Below are 25,527 nucleotides of genomic sequence, written 5' to 3'. Positions count from 1 at the left end.
GCAACCCCGGTAACGAAGCGGCCAATGCTGCTGCTCGAGCATACGTCGACCGAGCAACAGATACCGAGGACCTAGGCAGTGCCAGAGATCGGCTGATCACCTACAACGACATTACACTACACTACCGGTCTGAAAGACTTCACTACCCTCCCCCACACCCCTCCTTAACTAAACCACAACAAATAACATGGAGACACCTTCAAGCCCGTACCTTTCCCTCCCCAGCACTGCTGGCACTCTTCTCCCCCTCTACTCATCAGTCCGAATGTTCCCTCTGCGAGGCCCCGAGAGCTACATTCGAACATATTATGTTCAGATGCCCGGAGTTTCAACCACCGGCCGAATTGCGCCTTACGGACAACGAGGCTTGGGAGATCGCGGTCTCCAGCTCAGAACCGGCTCCACAAAGGAGACTGGTCGACTGGGCTGAAGCGGTCGCCGTCAGGCACTGCCTGCTGGCCACCACCCGTGATCAGGAGCCGGCCCAGCCCTTGTAACGAGTATTTCGCGGCTCCACTAAATAAAGTTTTTCACCACCACCACCACAAGGTATCCCTCACACATGCGCACTTTACATAGCTAACAGTTTACAGTAGTGTTATGCGTTCTGCGCTAACATTGTAATCTTGCATGCTTGCTTTATCACTACAAAAGAACCCAGTTTGCCGGCACTGCTTCTGTCAGCATGTGTACAGTTGATATGAAATTAAATAAATGATGCACATATTCATTTTACGCATTCCATACCATCAAAGCAATGTAGAAACATGAGCAAATACCTGCGTTCTAGTTACCTAGTGGTTGGTATTTGATGCAAGTAATCACATGTCACTGCGCTATACATAACCAAAATGCATGATTAAAAATTTACACTACCCTTCCTGGAAGAACCGTCTTCTTCGAAACGCACGTCTTTCCACAGTACATGAAGGTAACAAGTTCAACAACACGAAACACGGCGGATATCGCCGACTGTAATGGCCAGCACAATGAGCAGACGAGATGGGTCCACGGAACTGGAGGTGCACGCAGACAAGTCTCTCGTCTCACGAAGGGGCGAAGAGCCAGCAGGAATGAGATGCACACAGTAAAAGAACCGCGACGAAAAATCGCGACTTTGGCCGATAAGCCAACACGCAGAGAATTCACAGCGCTAGGCTACGCAGACGACCGACGCAGACGACAGTTCTAATTCAAAACGAGCGGAGTCGTAACGGTTGCAGCGGTTCACGCGACGAAGCAAGCCACGCAGCGCAGTCGGCGGCGCCGTCAGTGCGAGGGAAAAATTTAGGCGCGAGGGAGAAGTCCTCCTCTCAGCTTTTTCTTTCCTCCTTTCGCCCCCGCTTGGGAGAATTAGACGGGACGGAAGTGCCCCTGACTTTCCGCGGCCTGGTTTCGCGCCACAAGTTTGAAGCATGTGACACTTTTCAGAGCCAATCAGAAAGACAATATGGCGCCGCCAGGGGAAGGCGAATATCTAGGATCGGGCCCCCCGGGAAACCTCATTTGAACCTCCCACTTCCGCGCTTTCCGTCGTCTGGTCCCCATGGCAACCAAAGGAGGCGAACTCGCTAAGCCTAGCAGCTCTGTAAATCCGGAAGCAATCAGAAAATATAGCGCGTTTTATCGCTAAAATTTGATAGTGCGGGCATCATGAGACATAACATAAGCTTCGTTGACCTTTCGTTTTCCCCGAACGCGTGACACCATGGAGCGGCGACGACGAATGTGTGCCGAGGCGAGCGGCCGCCGCTTGGCCGAACGCCGCCATGTTACCGTAAACCAAGCGACCCAACGGCGGCTTGGGGCGAACGCTATTTCCGAAAAATAGGGGCCGCCCCTAGCGTTAACCCAAGACCCCAAGCGCGCCTTACGTTCTGCGCATGCGCATTTCGACGCCCCAAGCTCCTTGGGGGGGCCCCAAAGCTTGGGGCTCCTATTCTAAAACTCTCTATTAAAAGTAGAGAAGCCTGGGTAACCTTGCTGCGAAGCGACGTCCCCGCTGACCAGCAAAAAGCCGTCCGCTAAGCGGCTGAGGCTGCGAATAACCAATGTATATTCGCCAGTCCTTAGTCGCGGAGGTTCCAGCCCTCGTTCCTCAAGCCTGCGAAAACTTTAGAGGATAAGGGGCACCGCAGGCGCGCTCCGTTTAGGCATGTCTGAGGAGTTGTACAAGGAGTCGCTGGAGCGACGTGCTGCGCGCAAACGCCGGCGCCGTGCCGATGAGACAGATGAAGAAAGGCAAGAGCGGTTAGCTTAGCAACGCGCCTATGCCGCAGAATGGCGAGACCGGCGGCGTTCTACAAGTTCAGTGAGCGAGAGTAGTTTCATGGACTCTCTGAATGCCGAAGAATCGTCTATGAGAAATACAGAGCGAGAGTACTACCATATGGGGTAGCAGTCTAAACTTGGTGATGTATAGACATTCGGACGACTATGTAATTACCAGTGTTCAGACCAAGAGTCACTACTTTACGGACCACCAAAGCGTGGTCATTGGAATAAACAAGCAGTAAAAACCATGTTGTGTCCAGAGTAAATCCTTTAGTTTCACAAAAAGCGAAGCCATGCCAAACCACCTGCAGAACCCAGCGCAGCCAGGGAACTATTGCTTTCGCAATCACTCAGGTTTACACAGAGCTAAGCCACAGCTAATTTTTACTGAAAGGAGTGCGGAGAGTTTCAAACTACTCCAGCAGCATCGAGCAAATATGAAGCATTTGAACCGTGCTAAGTTAGTTGCCCTCGTCTAAGAACTAGAAGTTAAGGCTTTTTCGGCTTCGAAAACTTCAAGGAAGGAATATATGTTATGGTACAATACGTGGCGGTACGAAACTGGGGACTCGTCAGATGTAACTTACTCAAACGTCTGCTTCAGGCCAAGACATTCTTCCCCGCTGTGGCAAAAGCCATTGAGGCGGCTCTGGCTTTGCCAATTACCACCTGCGCTGTTCAGCACAATGAGGAGAGTAAAAACCTGGCTACGCTCAACAATGACAACCAAAGGCTGGACGGCCTTCTTATGATGAGTGCACACAAAGAAAGTGCGATGAAGAACAAGACTGACTTTATCTCCTGAGTCATCACGCACCAGAAAAACCCCCAGAGTCTGCAGCTGCTATTTAAGGATGACCGACTGTCTGCATTCACATGTTGGGGACGAGGAGGAGGAGGAGAATGAAAAACTCTATTTTACGAAGAATTCGGGGCACGCAGGCTTCCTGGGTCTCCACACGACCCTGCTCGCGATCTGAACGTTCATGCAATGTTGATCCATGACGTGTGCGGCCCGATTGACGACAATCTTCTGCCTGGCCGGGTCCGCTGACCGCAGTGAGGTCTCCCAGTCCTCCCAGCATATTGTGCTGTGTACTTTCGTCAGCTCAAGTGTGTTGAGAACCGTCCGTAGCAAGACTGCACTACTCTTCACGAAGTGGCATTTTGCTTCTTGGTCCAATAATAAAACTCAATGTTTCTAGAAAGATGGCTCTGTGTGTAGTTATTCTTTCAAGTTCTTCAAGTTATTCTTAGTTCAGAGCGCTAATAGGGTTTTTTTTATGCTAATCTACTTCCCCTCCCCCCACCTCACACAACACCCCCCGCTAATCCCCCCCCCCCCCCTTTACCACCTTCTGCAAAAGGTTCGGCGGACGCCCTTGAACCGCAGTTAGGGTGCAGTTTAAGGTGCATGAGACAGCACAATTCAGATCCAGTAGTGACGACGCCATAGTGAACCGCAATTTTAGTTCACTATAGGCACGATTTTCTCACCCCCTTGAAAGCAGCGCGTAAAACAATGAAGCACAGGCTGGAGAATCCTCCAGTGGTCGTCGTTTTAACATTGTGTATTAAGTAATTTTGAATTTACGCGCGAAGGTTGCTAGTTGCAATAACCTCCTCGAGGGGGCAGATCATTGACCAAGTATTGTGGTGATGCCAGTATCATTTCTTGCAATTCTAATGCGCTTTTTGAACAAACCGTGCAAGAAAATAAGAAAGTTCATTAAAATGAATACGCAAAGAGCTAACGAATCTGCAAGTGTCCTAATAAAAATAAGGAAATATATGCGATTCAAATGTAATTGCGGAATGTCAAGCACAGCTCACTATGCTCATGTGCTAGGCGTAGGGTCTGACGTATATATACGAGGACGCAAGATGGGTAGCTGTACGCAAGTACATATACTGTAATTGAACAGTATGTTGTGTCTAATAAGTCACGTCACGCTCGCAGAAGCGTGAATTGTTGTGACACGCAGAAGCGTGCACTGTTCAACATATCTTTTTTTTACATATACTGAAATTGAACACTAATTTGTGTCTGATAACTGCTGCGTGAGACTCGCAGGAGCGTGAATTGTTGTGACACGCAGAAGCGTGCACTGTTCAACATATTTTTTTCTCCATTTTTAATACTTCGACCGAGTTATTTCTTTGTCAAGGTGCCAAGGATAGTGTCCGAGCTGAAAAGTGGCCTTCAAACCTACGCAAGGTGCGGCGGAGCCTCGACATGTTTTTTTGGATATTTTGCAGCCCTATTGCAAATGTTCCTAATTCCCAGCGAGGTTCTTCACGAACAGTAGCAAGAAGCTTTTCACAATGAGCGTCGTGAGTATCATAGCAGTGATAAATGCGAGTGTAGGGAAAGTGATCACGTTCGGAACGACTGCTTTTTTGTCAAGCTGGTGAAACCGCCCGCGTGTATATATGCTACGAGTGAAAGGTCAGTGCGCACTTCTTGTTTTCTGAACGTTGAAATGAAGCTGTGCATCGTTCTCTTAAGTGATCCGAGCGTACGTGTTCCTGTTACGTATCAATGACTGATTGTGTTTCGTGTGTGTTTTGCTTCAGATCTGTCGTGGGTGCGACGCGACCTTTCTGTTTGCGTGCGCGAAACGATTCTACCTATACACGGAGAAGCGTCGCCATCAGTCTGTGGTTTGCGATGGTAGGTCGTCTGATGCGCTTTGTTGGAATTAATTGTGTTATGAGAGCTCTTATTACAACCGAGCGCCGATGGGATTGTTGTTGATGTTCTTGGCGTCTGTATAGCCATAGATTGCAATATACACGGGGGATTGTTACTAAGATTTAATATGGTAAAAAAAAAAAACATCTTTTTTTTTTTAAATAGGAAGATCACTGTTGAAGTGACATGAGGATGCCAAAAAGGTCTATAATAAAGATAGTAAAACAGAGTGGGCAGTTTAATGATACAGAATGAAAAAATATGTTGACACAATGAGAAATTAAATTTTACATTTATCGGTTAACCACAATTTCCCAGTCGTTGTCAAGATTTAGTTCTGAGCAAATAAAAAATTAAGCGAAACCTCTACATTTTTGTTCTGTTAAATGGAATGATCACTGTAGAAATGACCTGAAGCCATGAACGTCTGGTCTGTATGATTAATAAGGTTAGTGAAACAGACTGGGTAGCTTTATGATACAGAATAAAAAAAAAATGTTGAAACAATATCTGAAATGTAATTTCATATTATCTGTTAACCATACAGTTTCCCAATTAGAGCAGTACAAAGATGGAGGTCTTTCTGCACTTTTTGCAGGTCAGGCGTCATGATATTTGCACTACAAAGGAAAGGACAACCAAAACGCACATAGCGAGGCGTAATGGAGTAAGGAGAATCTTGAAACCAGTACTCTCGACAGGAAACTACTGGCTTGAAAGTGTAATAGTGGTATATGAATTCAGCTTGCTATCACACGGCTCACAACTGATAGTGTGAACTTTGAACACCATAAATAAGCATTGGGGTGCAATTTCATGGCATAAGAGCAGTATTTATTCCTGCATGCCTTGGGGTGCATGAACTGACACTTCATAAGAATGATGAATGCTTATATTGATATTCGACACAGGTATCGGTGAGCAGAAGGTTAAGTAGGTAAGATGGAGCAGGTGGACTCGAACTGACTTTGCTAAGAAATTGGCTGCTGTATTTCACTACATTCCACAATGCCTGGTTCCACCACCGTTCTTTCGCATGCGCTAGAATGAAAAACTAAAGGGACCCGCAGAAAATAGAATCTCACAAGCTTCTGGACTCTCTAGAGTGGAAGTCTGCATATATAAACCAAACGCGAAAACGGAAATGTGGTTTGCGATTAATATGACAGCCCGAGGGACTCTAAATAACCCACGTACTGCTTTGGGAAGTATAAATCCGCATGGACTATGTAATCTCTGCAAAAGCACTCATAATATACAGTGTTCTGCAACTTAACCGAGTTTCCAAGACGGTTCCGATAAAGTTGCCGAACACTATATACGTAGCCAGGTCTTGCTATTTTGGCTAAATGAAGCTGCAGGTGTTCTACTGCCCCACACTTGGTTTATGTGGAAGATATTCGGTTAAAAGAACATTACATACATTCACTCCAAGCCATATTTTTTTCATGCAAAAAACTACAGCCGCTGGTATCAAGACGGGGGCTCTACAGAAGCCGTAGAAAAAGGAAAAGAAAAGAAACTACCTCGACGCTTCTTGAACGACGAGGGAGGGGGGGGGGAGGGGGCGTGAAAAAGAAAGAAAACTGCTTCTCGGGACCCGCTGCCCCCCATCGGTCCATCTCTTCTCCCTGCGGCAAAGCGGAAAGAACCACGGGGAGGCGAAAGGCATCGAGGCACCCTACCGCGGGGGGCGACAGGAATGCCGAAGCAGAGAGAAATAGCGGCGAAAAAAAAAAGAATTGCATGCACCGCACACAGGGAGATTCTCCCTGCTTTTGCAGCTTCTCTCCCCCCCCCCCCTCCTCCCTTCTTGAGGTCACGTGGCCAAAAGGCGGGAAAACACATCCCGCGCGAGCTAAGATGCGCGGCACCACTCAGTCGACGGCCAGCCTCCGTGCGGGCGCGATGCCTACTGCCTAATTTTATCGTTCGCTTTTATTTCGCGCAAATTCAATCTGTCTCAACCTCCGGCAGCAGTCAGCGTTTGAAAAGAACAGCCCATCCTCCGGCAGCAGTCAGCGTTTGAAAAGAACAGCCCATATATGCAGCTGATGATTGCAGCCGCTCTGTTCAGATTCTTCGTGCCGAAGTTCACCAAAACATGCGTAAGTACATGATCTTTCGGTCTTGATCAGAGGAGCTTTTTGCTAGATTCGATATTATACTGAACATAATAATGTATTGTTTTGGAGCATATGTTCGTCTTGTTATATACTCCTTGCATCTTTCTTCACACACACACACACACACACACACACACACACACACACACACACACACACACACACACACACACACACACACACACACACACACACACACACACACACACACACACACACACACACACACACACACACACACACACACACACACACACACACACACACACACACACACACACACACACACACACACACACACACACACACACACACACACACACACACACACACACACACACACACACACTCACACACACACACACACACACACACACACATATATATATTCATATATATTCATTCATTCATATATGTATATATGAATGAAAGAAGCCGACAGTTGGCGAGGCCAAGGAAAGCGTTTGGGATGGTACTTTATTTCTTTTTTCTAATGTTTTACTTGGATAATCACAGAAATTAGTAAGGTAATCTGTTTAGGGGAAAGATAATTAGACACAAAGTAGAAGAAAAAAAACAACGTGCCAATGGTGGGATCCGAACCCACGACCACCGAATAACGCGTCCGGTGCTCTTCCAACTATATATATATATATATATATATATATATATATATATATATATATATACAGATCAATTAAGGGGAAATGAGGGTGCTCGTTATAATACATGAAGGAAAGAAGCCAACAGTCGGCGAGGCCAAAGAAAGCGTTGGGGATGGTACTTTTGTCTTTTTTTTTAATGTTTACTTGGATAATCACAGAAATTAGTAGTGTAATCTGTTTAGGGGAAAGATAATTAAACACAAAGTAGATGAAAAAACAACGTGCCGATGGTGGGAGCCGAACCCACGACCTCCGAATATCGCGTCCGGTGCTCTACCAACTGAGCTACATCGGCCGCTGTTCCTCCTGCTACTTGCTTGGGTATTTATGTTGTCTGTATACGAACCTTGAGAGTATATATATATATATATATATATATATATATATATATATATATATATATATATATATATATATATATATATATATATATATATATATATATATATATATATATATATATAATTGGTGTGGGCGCTGATCGCGCAGGAAGACTTGCTGAGCCGTTTGGAAACAAGGCTGCGGCTCATTTTGCTGCAGTCTGGGTCCTTGGGTATCTCCTGTCCCAAAATGCTCGCCTTTTAATATGGAGGGACACTCACTATACCGATCAGGTAAGTCCAATTAGCACATATTTTGTTCGATACGACAATATAATGCAACTGTTTCTGGAGCGCGTATATATATGCGCATCTTATTACTACGTACATTTTTTTTTTATAATCGATGTGTGCGCATTTCGCTCTGATTGCGCAGGAAGACGTGCTGAGCCGACTTGGAAACGATGTTGCGGCGGTGGAATTAGCTCTTTTCGCTGCAGTCCGAGGTCCGATCTCCTCTGCCCCAAAACGCCCGTCTTTCACTTCTTCACATCGAAGTGCATGCACTGACATGTATACCGACCAGGTAAGTCAAATTATCGCTGATTTTCTTCTATACGATAATGTACTGCAACTAAATATGTATTGTTTTGAGACTTATGCGCATCTTGTTACTGTAAATGCATATTTTGTAATTGGTGTGCGCGCCTTGCGCTGATCGTGCAGGGAGGCGATATCAGCTGATCTGGAAACTGGCTTCGACAGTGGAAGCTCGTTTCGCCGAAGCCCGAAGTCCTTGGTCTCCTCTACACTAAAACGCTGGTCTTTCGCTTCTTCATGGCGGTGCACTTGCCGGACAGGTATTAGCGCTGATTTTGTTCGGAAAATTCGATTATCCGACTCACATCGATGGGACGCATGCAACCCAGTTAAATGTCAAATGCTATCACTGATATAAATATTGCAGCACCCCTCGCCATAGGAGCGATCAGAAGCTGTACTAGCATCATCGCTACTGCCAAGCAAGCTCGTGCCAGGACTGAGTACAAGATTTATGCCGTGTTTATTATTATTTTTTTTTTGCTGCTGTAATGATGTATATACGTGAAAATTGATGATTGAGTGATGCGGCATGCTGGCAACCTAAGTGAGCCAGTGCGTTCATTTTGTGGATTTTGGAATTATATATTATATATGTGATGCACACAGATCTGAGCCGTTTCACATTGATTTTGCTCTGTGCGCTTGCTTTCTGGGCAAGCAGTTGTATTTTCATCGTGCGGATTATTTCTTGGTGCTTACATGCTCATGAGGTGTTCAGCTAACTTGTTTCAAGCTTTAAGAATTTAGAACGGGTTCTATAAGCTTCTAAGAGTTGGACTGTCTAAATAGCCGTCTTGGCTGATGAGACAATTTTTAAAATAATGCTCGGTTGTTAAATAACGAAAATAAATCAGATGACTTATCGTTAAATATCCGGTCGCTTTTGCTGTAAAAGTTCCATCTAGTTTGAGAAAATTAAACTGTATTCTACGGAATAAACTTATTGTAGGTTTCATGTAAATATCGCGGAAACTGTTTGTTCTGCCGCGTTGGAATCCCTCATACGCGCTCTATGACAAGCGGGGACACTTGGCTTTGCTAGAATTATTAAATTGCAGCATTAGCATGCAAGAACGCGCTTCGGGAGGATAAGGTTTGAGTGCGCTACGGTTGCAAATTGCAACATCATGACTCCAGCAAAACAAAGTGATCGCGCCTTTCTCGCGGATTCACGGATCCTGATTACCTATTGCGGCTTTGCGCTAATGCGTTTTCAGTAGGGTCGCATGAAGTCAAGCGCATAAAATATATTGATGTGATAGTGCAGTTGGTGGCAGTGAGCAGACATTATTTTTTCTACCTTTTCACCCTATATTTGCCTGCAATGTAAAAGTCTAGGCGAAAAGGAAATATTTAATTAAAACACTTTTCTTCATACAGCTGACCAAGATGGAACCTGCCGCAGATCCGACCAGTCGCAGACATCAAGTGATCGACAGGCTGCCAAAAGAAGGAAACCAAGCCTCAAGCCCATCTTCCATATGTGGCACACGCGCAGTGATATATATATCCACGCTTATTAAAAAGCAAATCGCGAGCTTTTTCTGAACGCTGTTGACAAATAAATTTTTCACCAACTACTGCAGCTTTTGTTTCTTCATGGCATCAGAAAAGCTACTGCTTTTCTTGATGCATTTGTATGTGCTACCCCGTTATATATGCATGGGCCACGATATATTAAATGCATGGCATGATACCTGCACGAGGGGCGATGCCGGCCACTAACCGGCGGCGGGAAGCAACCGGCCGACGTACGGTCTTTCGTCAGCAAAATGCTAGGGCAGACGAGCGGCCGACCATTCAGTAACGCTGGCAGACGGCAGGCCCACGTGCGGCAGGTGGTCGATCACGTCGGGCCAAAAGGTCGGGCCGTAGTCGATTGCCGAAAATCGGCCGACGTTAGGTCAGTGTCAATCCCCGACGCCGGCCCTCATTCGGGTGCCGAAGGTCGGCCGGCCACTTTTTGGTCAGCGAGAAAGGTCGGCCCTACCTTTTGCCAAACACTTTTTTTTGCTTGGGAGATAGTGAGATACTTACGTATACGTTGCGGCTGCACTGTACTATTATAGTTATGGTAGTTGCGACCACAGTGCATCATAGTACAGACGCAACGTCCAGCAGCAGCTAGGCTGAGCGAACGGCGGTACTCGACGCAAACCCCCACAAACAGCCGGTCGTCAAGTGTGAGCGATGCCTTACTTGAGATGCCCGCATGTGGCTAGCTGTGCGTGTTTCATTTATGGACTTAGTCGCGCAGAGAAATCGGCGAGTATCAGGATTAAAGAATTTGTTTACGAATACTGAGGATTGGAAGCGCCCACCAGATTTTTGGGCTGCAGTTGCCTCTAGAGAAGAGACGCACCTGTCCGACGACAACGAAACTGCCTGCGGCAGCCCACCGTTTCTATCATGTTAGCAAGTCTGCTACGGGTATACGTGTCGGCTTCAGTGGCGTAGCGTGCGGATATCGGCCCGGTGGAGCGGCGTAGTGAAAACACGCATATAGTGGAGAGCTCGATTAGGCCATATATCTGGCGATCTTAGCATGCGCTGACATCGGACCACCTTTAGCGTGTTAATTCCATCGAAATGCGATCGTCGTAGCTGGGCTACGCACATATTGCGGGTCAGAGAGCCGAGCGTCTATAATCATTACTGAGCCATCGCGGTGGGGACGTTTTCACGCAGCCGCAAAAATAAGCATATAAGATTTTCTGGCAGCAATGAAAATGCAATAAAAAGTGTATTCCAGATGCCCACTGGCAGCAACAGGTTAGCATTCACGCTGATGGCATTTAATGTGCCCTGAATTAGACATATCACGCTGTATGCACATTTCACCGCATGCAGAGTGTCACTGTGTTGTGGCAGATGTATTAATTACCTCGTTAAAATAAAAAAAAAACTGTCGGTATTATTCTGCTTGGTTTCTGAGCATGTTGCATAAAAACATTTTATAAAAGTAGCAACACTGCTCGTCTGATGCAGGTGCACATCACACCACAATGTCACAAGAGAAACAAAATTTGTCAGGTACAGCCTAGTTCCTTTGCTACTGTTTACCAGTTTTGCACTTGCAATAGCATCCGGCACTTTCTTTCAGTGCAGCAAGATTCCTCAGAGGAGAGAAGGGTGATGAGGTCGGCTAGAGAAATGCCTTCACATATACTATTTGATGCTCAGGAAGTGAAAGAACAGACATGAAGAGTGAATATGATATATGATGTCTAATTACAATGAGCTAGATGCAGTATTGAAACCATTTTCTTGAAGCAATTGTCATTGAAGGTAGCATTTATGCACACATTAACCAGTGCACATGCTACACAAAGCCCGAACCTGTCTCTGAGTGAAGCAAGGGAGCCAAAGGGGAAAACAAGCGTGACTTTAAGGACACCGTAAGTAAAAAGTAACAGCAACAAAAAAGAAACCAGAAGCATGCACGGGGACAATATTAGACAAAAAGAGGCATGAATTGCAAGGCTGATGTGGCCTGCAGCACATCAGGATGGTGTTCTGGATTTTTTGGCAAAGGTTCATTAATGCCAGGTGATAATACTGTATGATTTGTATTGGCTTTGCCATCCCCTGTGTGCTCTTCCAGCAATGCATAATGTCCAACGTGCAAATGTCTAACATCCACTCTCTACACTCCTACTCAAAAACATGCTCAAATGAATCTTACCTGAATACGGGCATAAATATGGGAATAAAGCATGAAATTTACTTTTTCGACATTCTGATTGCATATCATTGGAAAACTAAACGTGATTTAAATGAGCGTATGATTTGCAGCTAGTGTGTCTTGTATGCATGGTTTTTCCAACAGGTTGCAGTATAGCTTCTGTCCTTTATTTTGGTAAAACATGCACACTTTAAGAGACCTGCTACTCACGTAACACATTCCCTGTAGCTTTAAACAGCTTGTCGTTGACTAACAATTGGTGTATCATTTGCTTTCGGTACTTTTTGGTATTTTTTTTACATGCACCTGACATGAAGCCTTGCTTATAAGAAAACTGAAAATTACAATATACAAAACAATACAAAATTTATTTACAGCACTACACATCTACAATACACAGCCTAAAATGAAAGGCTGTCACACATTCAAGTAATTACAGTATTGTTGTACTTGTACAGCTCATCGCCATATCTGAAAGGTGGCACGGCCTTGGAGACCAAAGAAGAGAAACTAGTTATACAAAGCAAGGGAACACAAGATAGGGTCAAAAACCCATTCTCCAAGTGTTTGGCCCAAGATAACCCCAGCACCAGCAAAGCAAGCACCCACTGTTTTACCAATGAGTACCCAACACCACTGAGGATTGGTCCCCAAATGCTCAAACCACTAGGCTGCAACTACAGTCAAGGGATGCTATGCGTTCTGCAGTATTACCAGTATCAAAGATTATGGAACTCAACGTCATTTAAATGGTAGTCGGCACCTGGGACAGAGCAAGTATTCCCTGATTCTGTTATGGGCAGGGCAAAGGTAGTTATAGTGTGTGTAAGAATGATTTTACCTTTGCAGAAATGCCTGCCACACCTAGAATGTTCCCTTTATGCAGTCTACCAAAAAGCAGAAATGTTTGTCTCAGGAAGGCAGGCCTTAAGCATTATTTCAGCAAGTCACTCAATGTGACGGCTATCAGGCAAACCAGCACAGCACTTGAAAACTCCATGCTCTAAAAACAATTGTGGGGACACGGAAGCTCAGCATTTACCGCTATGACACAACAGCTTTTATGGCTCCTGTCTGCGGACTCTCGTTCGTGTGAATCGACTTCGCTACTGCTAACACCTAGTATTTATTCTATGATACATATCAGTAGCGTATACCTGTAAGTTATCCAATTATGTGGAAGACTACCTGTCTAGATACCTATAAAGCCCACTCTAACCAAGCTGTATGGATGCGTTTCCATGGCCTAAGGGTTGCCTGTCTTATTACCCAAAGATCCTGCAAGGTTTATCACCTCACAGATTCACCTCAAAGGTGAAGCCAGAGACATCACATTGAGTACTCGGCCATGTTACCTGTCTGAAATGTGCCCGAGATTTTCCACTCGCAATGTCGCGTTTTGTTCAGAAAAGAGGCTTTAACGTTGCTGCATCATAAAAAAAAGCAAGAAGCCAATAGCTGAACATCTACGCTATATTAGGCTCTGCTGACTCGCAAGACATTTGACCACAGTGCCAACAGCCAAGTTATAGATGCAGCTGTGGCAGAGGCTGTACCACAGAAACAACAGATGAATGTGGTCAAGATAAAATGAAATCGCTTTGTTCACAAATTCTTCAATACATCATGAAAAAGAATGGCTTACTTATGGATAGTATGACGTCTACTGTGTTCAATAGGATTGTACCTTCAGGAAGTTATCTTTTGAATGCAATCTTAAGAATATATTGTGGTGTTCAATTTAGGCTGTACACATAGCAGACCTGCAAAATATGGAACACATTCTGAGGGTTAAATGCAGAGAAGATTGCTGAAGCTGATATAATAGGAAAGCATAGGGATACTAGATAACATAGAAAACACGTGACAATAGGATAGGTGTAAGTGAAACTAGTGCAGCTGTCACTTATGAGAGCAAAAAGATATACAACTCAGTACTAGCACAATGGTACAAAATGTTGAAAAGTGATGATGAAACAAAAGTTTCCTTGAAAGTGCTTCTACATAAATGAAATGAAAGTGATTGGCATAAAATTTATGCCCCTTCCTTAAAATTCTCAATTTAAAGCTCACAAAGAACAATGAAGATAAGGCTACAAAAGCAACTAACAGAAAAAAAAATAATGAAGCAGTTATACACAGCTGCAATCATTCGATAAACATCTCGAGTGATGAAGCCATGCTCCAGTGGCTTAGAGCATGAATGTGTGAGCTTTACCAACCCTCTTTTAACATATGTGAGTGCCGGAGGGCATGTGGCAGCAGCAAGAATGTGTCAAGAAGCAACTGGCCCAGATAGCAGCCTCATAATAGGGGTATGGAAGGTCTACACACAACGCTATCATGGAGGGAGATATTTTATGGAACAAGATATGTAGCAATGCACAAAAGGAGCAAAGCATTTTGTAGAGCTGCAGTCAAAAATTTATGAAGGACAATCTTATCAAAAAGTTTTTATTTCATTCCTGGGCTTGTGCATCATTATTGTGACTATGGGTTATATAGTGAAACATGAAATGTCAAGCAATTTATCTCGTACACAAATATGAATGCATTATTTCCCCTGCGAAGCCACGTTCAAGAACTTTTACCAGTGGGTGCACATGTACATCAATATCACCTAGTTACAAAACAGAAAAGTCAATAGTTGCCTTTGTAAAAAAACTGAAGAATACAAAAATGTTCATTGATAGCCGAGCCACACAAATGATACAGAGGTTAAACAGGTTATCTGGGATCTTGATTAAGATCACTAAAAAGCATCAGTAATTGCAGTGCGAAATAAACTGGCAAATTTTGCAAAAGTGGAATCTAAAATTGCCAAAATGGGTTGACAAGTTGGCGGGGCCTCATTTTTCGTGCATACAACAATGAAAGACAATGACCACCAAATAGATGCACAAATTATCCTTGGGAGAACTAGTTGATTGCTGTTCATCTACATTCAGCATATGAAGGAACCAATAGAAAACAAGCATAAAGGCAGCCAAATACAAAGAAGCACAGCTCGCTTCACTCTGCAGTTTGTGGAAAAGCACACTGGGCACCTCACGTTTCACCCTAGTAGCACACAAGATAGGTGCAACGAAATGGACTCTGCTATGGTACACGACTGCATACACATCCACCAGGGTGCACGTATGTCAAATATTCTCACTGAAGTAGTACATCGCAGACTGCCTGTTTGCCACAAACACCAAAGTGAATTGTGAACTATTGGTGCACGCACGTCCTACTCAGAATGGCACTTCTGGAGGTAGAAGGAGAACGTTTTTTACCTTCCTGTGTTTCATTGACATGATGCACTTAATAAAATGCACACTGAGTTTAAGCAGAACACAAAAAAAGCAAAGTATACAACAAAGAATGACGGCTCTCAGCAAGGGCCACAGCACTTGTAGAAGAATACACTCAGTATGTCTACAGATGGTAGACAAAAAATTATAGCACCAAGGAAAGGTTTGGTTTGGTTTGTGGGGTTTAACGTCCCAAAGCGACTCAGGCTATGAGAGATGCCGTAGTGGAGGGCTCCGGAAATTTCGACCACCTGGGATTCCAACATCGCACTAACGTGCACTAACATCGCACAGCACACGGGCGCCTTGCTTTTCGCCTCCATCGAAAAGCAGCCGCCGAGGCCGGGATTCAATCCCGCGTCTTTGGGAACAGTAGTCGAGCGCCGTGACCCGAAAGCTGAAATTGGTTCTTGCACATGCTATCAACAAAATGTACACCAAAGAGATGGTTGTATCCCAAAACCACAGAAAAAATTAAGACTTGGACGGCTTTTCAGCAGTATGCTATCGAACATGAAGCAGTAGGAATGTGCACATTGATCACTTGTGGCATATATCAAAATCAGGACAGCGAGTGAAAATCTCAAGTGCAGGTGATCAAGAGTTCCTGTCCGAGTTAATATAAATGTTGCACGTCCTCTTCCTTGTACTTGTTGATGTTTCTGCTGCGATTACCATTTGCAGGTGGCGTCAATGTCATGTGATCTGCACACACTACAAGCTGTAACGATCTTCAAAAAGAGCTGTCCATCTGCATAGCACTTCACATCTTATGTGGCCGTCCAGGGACAAGGCGTGGCCTCCTAGATTATACAAGCCTAGCAGAGAGGTTAATGATGTTGATTATGGCCCCAGGACTTTTTGCCCACATGATGACTCGGATCGGAAGTGCTGCAACGGCTGCACAAGGTCCACACGATCACCTGCAAATGTTTAGTGCCTAAATTATATGCAAATAAAATATCAAACACGCATGGCACAGGAACATTCAAAATCATCAAAGCTTCAAGCTAAGCTGCGGTAAAGTGTAATCTATGAATGCAAAAAATGGTCAGTGCAAAACCTAAACCTAAGTGAACCATTTCCGTACAGGTAAAGACGGCTTGGTGGCGGAAATTGTATTGTAAACCCACCCCTTATGTAATGACTCCAAGAGAGGCCTTTAAGGAAATAAAGTGAAGTGAAGTGAAGTGACGGCTAACTTTTTCTTTTTTTTCAGCAATTAAAGGAACGGCTTATATCAGGAGATTTCACTTGTTTTTCCTTTCACGGTCGTCGAAACCATTAACTAAGAAATCTTGACAACTGAAATTTGACTACAAGCACACTCAGTTTTTTTCTTTTTTTAAGTTCGTGCAGAATAGAGAGGGTGAAGAAAATTATAATGCGTCGTAGAAATAGGCAGCTAAAAGCAACGCAAAATGCTGATTAAAAATATCGGATTCGCCGCATGCGTCCTGTAAGTATTCCTTTAATCTTCAGTCATTTCCCGCCTGCGTACAACTTGAATGCGAATGACGCTGTATGAACAGTCACCTTTACAGGTTTTCCTATTGCACTTACCTCTGTGATGCTCGACGTGCTGCACTATTTCCAGCAGATTGACTGCGTTGCCTTGCTGGTCGACGCCCATCGAGAAGCCCGACACATTCCGGGAGCTGGTTGCTCGGCCGAACGAACACATTCCGTACCAGCCAACATCAGAGGCGTTCAACACTGGCGATCACACCCGAAACACCAGTAGCTCAACAGTTCAACACTCCGAGCGCAGGGCAATTCTCGCCTCGGAGCTTGCAAAGCCGCCACACTACCACTCCTCGTCGGATGACTGATCTGACTGTACTGACGAGCTATCTTTCAAGGCAATTTGACAGCATTGCTGTGCTGCAGCAAATCCTCGATCACTACTTGCAGACGACGAACGGCACGAAGACCACTCATAAGCGTACAAGTTCTTTCTTTCCTCCATGTAAGCTATAGTGAACTAGAATATATTCTAGTTCACTATAATGTAAGCGTACCTCCCTCCATGCCTCCCTCCATGGCCGCCGCCATTGCTGGGTTATCATAACCGCGCAGACCAATGATTTCTTACCATGGGAAGAAAGGGTTTGAAATAAGAAAGCAGTTAGCGCCGTCACGCGGCCGCACGCTTCTGCCCCCATTAGAGATTGTCTCAAACGTCCTTTATTTCATACGCGCTCATAATTTGCCTTTCTATTGCGTTTAAAAAGCCATACAAGGTGTATATAAAGTTATCCCTTTACTCTTAATAACAGGCTAAGAAACTACGGTAGGCTAATGGCTGCATAATTAAGCTTGCCTGTTGCCATAGTCTCATTAGCATAATTCGGGTACCTCGCCACTCGGCGAAATTATGGCGGCCAAATGTCAGCATTTTCGGTAATGGCGGCACATCAGTTACGTCATGACGCGTCAATTTGACGTAATCTAAATATGCTAGCGTATCACGTGTTTCACGTGACATAGCTCCAGCCAATCAAATTTGAGCATCCACTCCATCGCAGTATTCCATTATTTTCATCACATTGGTTAATCGAGCGTAAGTGTTCTCCAAACCACCATCAGTACCTTCGCTTCCACTCCAAAATAATTCGTATATACGTCATCCAGGCAACAAGGTAAGCTCCGGTTGAAATCAATTTTCACGGCTACGTCATTTTGACGTAACCGCTAAAAGTGCTTGCCTCAACTGATGGTTTCGCGCCACAAGTTTGAAGCACGTGGCACTTTTCAGAGCCAATCAGAAAGACAATATGGCGCCGCCAGGGGAAGGCGAATATCGAGGATCGGGCCCCCCGGGAAACCTCATTTGAACCTTCCACTTCCGCGCTTTCCGTCGTCTGGTCCCCATGGCAACCAAAGGAGGCGAACTCGCTAAGCCGAGCAGCTCGGTAAATCCGGAAGCAATCAGAAAATATAGCGCGTTTTATCGCTAAAATTTGATAGTGCGGGCATCATGAGACATAACATAAGCTTCGTTGACCTTTCGTTTTCCATGAACGCGTGACACCATGGAGCGGCGACGACGAATGTGTGCCGAGGCGAGCGGCCGCCGCTTGGCCGAACGCCGCCATGTTACCGTAAACCAAGCGACCCAACGGCGGCTTGGGGCGAACGCTATTTCCGAAAAATAGGGGCCGCCCCTAGCGTTAACCCAAGACCCCAAGCGCGCCTTACGTTCTGCGCATGCGCATTTCGACGCCCCAAGCTCCTTGGGGGGCCCCAAAGCTTGGGGCTCCTATTCTAAAACTCTCTATTAAAAGTAGAGAAGCCTGGGTAACCCTGCTGCGAAGCGACGTCCCCGCTGACCAGCAAAAAGCCGTCCGCTAAGCGGCTGAGGCTGCGAATAACCAATGTATATTCGCCAGTCCTTAGTCGCGGAGGTTCCAGCCCTCGTTCCTCAAGCCTGCGAAAACTTTAGAGGATAAGGGGCACCGCAGGCGCGCTCCGTTTAGGCATGTCTGAGGAGTTGTACAAGGAGTCGCTGGGGCGACGTGCTGCGCGCAAACGCCGGCGCCGTGCCGAGGAGACAGATGAAGAAAGGCAAGAGCGGTTAGCTTCAACGCGCCTATGCCGCAGAATGGCGAGCCCGGCGGCGTTCTACAAGTTCAGTGAGCGAGAGTAGTTTCATGGACTCTCTGAATGCCGAAGAATCGTCTATGAGAAATACAGAGCGAGAGTACTACCCTATGGGGTAGCAGTCTAAACTTGGTGATGTATAGACATTCGGACGACTATGTAATTACCAGTGTTCAGACCAAGAGTCACTACTTTACGGACCACCAAAGCGTGGTCATTGGAATAAACAAGCAGTAGAAACCATGTTGTGTCCAGAGAAAATCCTTTAGTTTCACAAAAAGCGAAGCCATGCCAAACCACCTGCAGAACCCAGCGCAGCCAGGGAACTATTACTTTCGCAATCACTCAGGTTTACACAGAGCTAAGCCACAGCTAATTTTTACTGAAAGGTGTGCGGAGAGTTTCAAACTACTCCAGCCGCATCGAGCAAATATGAAGCATTTGAACCGTGCTAAGTTAGTTGCCCTCGTCTAAGAACTAGAAGTTAAGGCTTTTTCGGCTTCGAAAACTTCAAGGAAGGGATATATGTTATGGTACAATACGTGGCGGTATGAAACTGGGGACTCGTCAGATGTAAATTACTCAAACGTCTGCTTCAGGCCAAGACATTCTTCCCCGCTGTGGCAAAAGCCATTGAGGCGGCTCTGGCCTTGCCAATTACCACCTGCGCTGTTCAGCACAATGAGGAGAGTAAAAACCTGGCTACGCTCAACAATGACAACCAAAGGCTGGACGGCCTTCTTTTGATGAGTGCACACAAAGAAAGTGCGATGAAGAACAAGACTGACTTTATCTCCTGAGTCATCACGCACCAGAAAAACCCCCAGAGTCTGCAGCTGCTATTTAAGGATGACCGACTGTCTGCATTCACATGTTGGGGACGAGGAGGAGGAGGAGAATGAAAAACTCTATTTTACGAAGAATTCGGGGCACGCAGGCTTCCTGGGTCTCCGCACGACCCTGCTCGCGATCTGAACGTTCATGCAATATTGATCCATGACGTATGCGGCCCGATTGACGACAAACTTCTGCCTGGCCGGGTCCGCTGACCGCAGTGAGGTCTCCCAGTCCTCCCAGCATATTGTGCTGTGTACTTTCGTCAGCTCAAGTGTGTTGAGAACCGTCCATAGCAAGACTGCACTACTCTTCACGAAGTGGCATTTTGCTTCTTGGTCCAATAATAAAACTCAATGTTTCTAGAAAGATAGCTCTGTGTGTAGTTATTCTTTCAAGTTCTTCAAGTTATTCTTAGTTCAGAGCGCTAATAGGGTTTTTTTTATGCTAATCTACTTCCCCTCCCCCCACCTCACACAACACCCCCCGCTAATCCCCCCCCCCCTTTACCACCTTCTGCAAAAGGTTCGGCGGACGCCCTTGCACCGCAGTTAGGGTGCAGTTTAAGGTGCATGAGACAGCACAATTCAGATCCAGTAGTGACGACGCCATAGTGAACCGCAATTTTAGTTCACTATAGGCACGATTTTCTCGCCCCCTTGAAAGCAGCGCGTAAAACAACGAAGCACAGGCTGGAGAATCATCCAGTGGTCGTCGTTTTAACATTGTGTATTAAGTAATTTTGAATTTACGCGCGAAGGTTGCTAGTTGCAATAACCTCCTCGAGGGGGCAGATCATTGACCAAGTATTGTGGTGATGCCAGTATCATTTCTTGCAATTCTAATGCGCTTTTTGAACAAACCGTGCAAGAAAATAAGAAAGTTCATTAAAATGAATACGCAAAGAGCTAACGAATCTGCAAGTGTCCTAATAAAAATAAGGAAATATATGCGATTCAAATGTAATTGCGGAATGTCAAGCACAGCTCACTATGCTCATGTGCTAGGTGTAGGGTCTGACGTATATATACGAGGACGCAAGATGGGTAGCTGTACGCAAGTACATATACTGAAATTGAATAGTAAGTTGTGCCTAATAAGTCACGTCACGCTCGCAGAAGCGTGAATTGTTGTGACACGCAGAAGCGTGCACTGTTCAACATATTTTTTTCTTACATATACTGAAATTGAACACTAATTTGTGTCTGATAACTGCTGCGTGAGACTCGCAGGAGCGTGAATTGTTGTGACACGCAGAAGCGTGCACTGTTCAACATATCTTTTTCTCCATTTTTAATACTTCGACCGAGTTATTTCTTTGTCAAGGTGCCAAGGATAGTGTCCGAGCTGAAAAGTGGCCTTCAAACCTACGCAAGGTGCGGCGGAGCCTCGACATGTTTTTTTTTGGATATTTTGCAGCCCTATTGCAAATGTTCCTAATTCCCAGCGAGGTTCTTCACGAACAGTAGCAAGAAGCTTTTCACAATGAGCGTCGTGAGTATCATAGCAGTGATAAATGCGAGTGTAGGGAAAGTGATCACGTTCGGAACGACTGCTTTTTTGTCAAGCTGGTGAAACCGCCCGCGTGTATATATGCTACGAGTGAAAGGTCAGTGCGCACTTCTTGTTTTCTGAACGCTGAAATGAAGCTGTGCATCGTTCTCTTAAGTGATCCGAGCGTACGTGTTCCTGTTACGTATCAATGACTGATTGTGTTTCGTGTGTGTTTTGCTTCAGATCTGTCGTGGGTGCGACGCGACCTTTCTGTTTGCGTGCGCGAAACGATTCTACCTATACACGGAGAAGCGTCGCCATCAGTCTGTGGTTTGCGATGGTAGGTCGTCTGATGCGCTTTGTTGGAATTAATTGTGTTATGAGAGCTCTTATTACAACAGAGAGCCGATGGGATTGTTGTTGATGTTCTTGGCGTCTGTATAGCCATAGATTGCAATATACACGGGGGATTGTTACTAAGATTTAATATGGTAAAAAAAAAACATCTTTTTTTTTTTTTTTAATAGGAAGATCACTGTTGAAGTGACATGAGGATGCCAAGAAGGTCTATAATAAAGATAGTAAAGCAGAGTGGGCAGTTTAATGATACAGAATGAAAAAATATGTCGACACAATGAGAAATTAAATTTTACATTTATCGGTTAACCACAATTTCCCAATCGTTGTCAAGATTTAGTTCTGAGCAAATAAAAAATTAAGCGAAACCTCTACATTTTTGTTCTGTTAAATGGAATGATCACTGTAGAAATTACCTGAAGCCATGAGCGTCTGGTCTGTATGATTAATAAGGTTAGTGAAACAGACTGGGCAGCTTTATGATACAGAATAAAAAAAAAATGTTGAAACAATATCTGAAATGTAATTTCATATTATCTGTTAACCATACAGTTTCCCAATTAGAGCAGTACAAAGATGGAGGTCTTTCTGCACTTTTTGCAGGTCAGGCGTCATGATATTTGCACTACAAAGGAAAGGACAACCAAAACGCACATAGCGAGGCGTAATGGAGTAAGGAGAATCTTGAAACCAGTACTCTCGACAGGAAACTACTGGCTTGAAAGTGTAATAGTGGTATATGAATTCAGCTTGCTATCACACGGCTCACAACTGATAGTGTGAACTTTGAACACCATAAATAAGCATTGGGGTGCAATTTCATGGCATAAGAGCAGTATTTATTCCTGCATGCCTTGGGGTGCATGAACTGACACTTCATAAGAATGATGAATGCTTATATTGATATTCGACACAGGTATCGGTGAGCAGAAGGTTAAGTAGGTAAGATGGAGCAGGTGGACTCGAACTGACTTTGCTAAGAAATTGGCGGCTGTATTTCACTACATTCCACAATGCCTGGTTCCACCACCGTTCTTTCGCATGCGCTAGAATGAAAAACTAAAGGGACCCGCAGAAAATAGAATCTCACAAGCTTCTGGACTCTCTAGAGTGGAAGTCTGCATATATAAACCAAACGCGAAAACGGAAATGTGGTTTGCGATTAATATGACAGCCCGAGGGACTCTAAATAACCCACGTACTGCTTTGGGAAGTATAAATCCGCATGGACTATGTAATCTCTGCAAAAGCACTCATAATATACAGTGTTCTGCAACTTAACCGTCTTGGAAAAGTTTCCAAGACGGTTCCGATAAAGTTGCCGAACACTATATACGTAGCCAGGTCTTGCTATTTTGGCTAAATGAAGCTGCAGGTGTTCTACTGCCCCACACTTGGTTTATGTGGAAGATATTCGGTTAAAAGAACATTGCATACATTCACTCCAAGCCATATTTTTTTCATGCAAACAACTACAGCCGCTGGTATCAAGACGGGGGCTCTACAGAAGCTGTAGAAAAAGGAAAAGAAAAGAAACTACCTCGACGCTTCTTGAACGACGAGGGAGGGGGGGGGGGGGGAGGGGGCGTGAAAAAGAAAGAAAACTGCTTCTCGGGACCCGCTGCCCCCCATCGGTCCATCTCTTCTCCCTGCGGCAAAGCGGAAAGAACCACGGGGAGGCGAAAGGCATCGAGGCACCCTACCGCGGGGGGCGACAGGAATGCCGAAGCAGAGAGAAATAGCGGCGAAAAAAAAAAAAGAATTGCATGCACCGCACACAGGGAGATTCTCCCTGCTTTTGCAGCTTCTCTCCCCCCCCCCTCCTCCCTTCTTGAGGTCACGTGGCCAAAAGGCGGGAAAACACATCCCGCGCGAGCTAAGATGCGCGGCACCACTCAGTCGACGGCCAGCCTCCGTGCGGGCGCGATGCCTACTGCCTAATTTTATCGTCCGCTTTTATTTCGCGCAAATTCAATCTGTCTCAACCTCCTGCAGCAGTCAGCGTTTGAAAAGAACAGCCCATATATGCAGCTGATGATTGCAGCCGCTCTGTTCAGATTCTTCGTGCCGAAGTTCACCAAAACATGCGTAAGTACATGATCTTTCGGTCTTGATCAGAGGAGCTTTTTGCTAGATTCGATATTATACTAAACATAATAATGTATTGTTTTGGAGCATATGTTCGTCTTGTTATATACTCCTTGCATCTTTCTTCACACACACACACACACACACACACACACACACACACACACACACACACACACACACACACACACACACACACACACACACACACACACACACACACACACACACACACACACACACACACACACACACACACACACACACACACACACACACACACACACACACACACACACACACACACACACACACACACACACACACACACACACACACACACACACACACACACACACACACACACACACACACACACACACACACACACACACACACACACACACACACACACACACACACACACACACATATATATATATATATATATATATATATATATATATATATATATATATATTCATATATATTCATTCATTCATATATGTATATATGAATGAAAGAAGCCGACAGTTGGCGAGGCCAAGGAAAGCGTTTGGGATGGTACTTTATTTCTTTTTTCTAATGTTTTACTTGGATAATCACAGAAATTAGTAAGGTAATCTGTTTAGGGGAAAGATAATTAGACACAAAGTAGAAGAAAAAAAACAACGTGCCAATGGTGGGATCCGAACCCACGACCTCCGAATAACGCGTCCGGTGCTCTTCCAACTATATATATATATATATATATATATATATATATATATATATATATATATATATATATATATATATATATATATATACAGATCAATTAAGGGGAAATGAGGGTGCTCGTTATAATACATGAAGGAAAGAAGCCAACAGTCGGCGAGGCCAAAGAAAGCGTTGGGGATGGTACTTTTGTCTTTTTTTTTTTAATGTTTACTTGGATAATCACAGAAATTAGTAGTGTAATCTGTTTAGGGGAAAGATAATTAAACACAAAGTAGAAGAAAAAACAACGTGCCGATGGTGGGAGCCGAACCCACGACCTCCGAATATCGCGTCCGGTGCTCTACCAACTGAGCTACATCGGCCGCTGTTCCCCCTGCTACTTGCTTGGGTATTTATGTTGTCTGTATACGAACCTTGAGAGTATATATATATATATATATAATTGGTGTGGGCGCTGATCGCGCAGGAAGACTTGCTGAGCCGTTTGGAAACAAGGCTGCGGCTCATTTTGCTGCAGTCTGGGTCCTTGGGTATCTCCTGTCCCAAAATGCTCGCCTTTTAATATGGAGGGACACTCACTATACCGATCAGGTAGGTCCAATTAGCACATATTTTGTTCGATACGACAATATACTGCAACTGTTTCTGGAGCGCGTATATATATGCGCATCTTATTACTACGTACATTTTTTTTTTATAATCGATGTGTGCGCATTTCGCTCTGATTCCGCAGGAAGACGTGCTGAGCCGACTTGGAAACGACGTTG

General features: G+C 44.8%; 1 long non-coding RNA gene across 1 annotated transcript; it reads left to right on the top strand.

Annotated features, from left to right (window-relative positions):
• The first annotated feature begins 8,283 nt into the window (after positions 1 to 8,283).
• LOC146171031 (uncharacterized) lies at positions 8,284 to 10,249 on the top strand. The gene is made up of 4 exons (XR_014702990.1): positions 8,284 to 8,374; positions 8,517 to 8,666; positions 8,807 to 8,940; positions 10,064 to 10,249. It is a non-coding gene; the product is annotated as an uncharacterized LOC146171031 (long non-coding RNA).
• Positions 10,250 to 25,527: the final 15,278 nt, after the last annotated feature.

Source organism: Amblyomma maculatum, unplaced genomic scaffold (assembly GCF_055883805.1).
Source record: "Amblyomma maculatum isolate TAMU_Amacu unplaced genomic scaffold, ASM5588380v1 scaffold_24, whole genome shotgun sequence".
Taxonomy (NCBI): Eukaryota; Metazoa; Arthropoda; class Arachnida; order Ixodida; family Ixodidae; genus Amblyomma; species Amblyomma maculatum.
The sequence above is the reverse complement of the archived record's forward strand: the minus strand, read 5'-3'. Positions and strand labels throughout refer to the sequence as shown.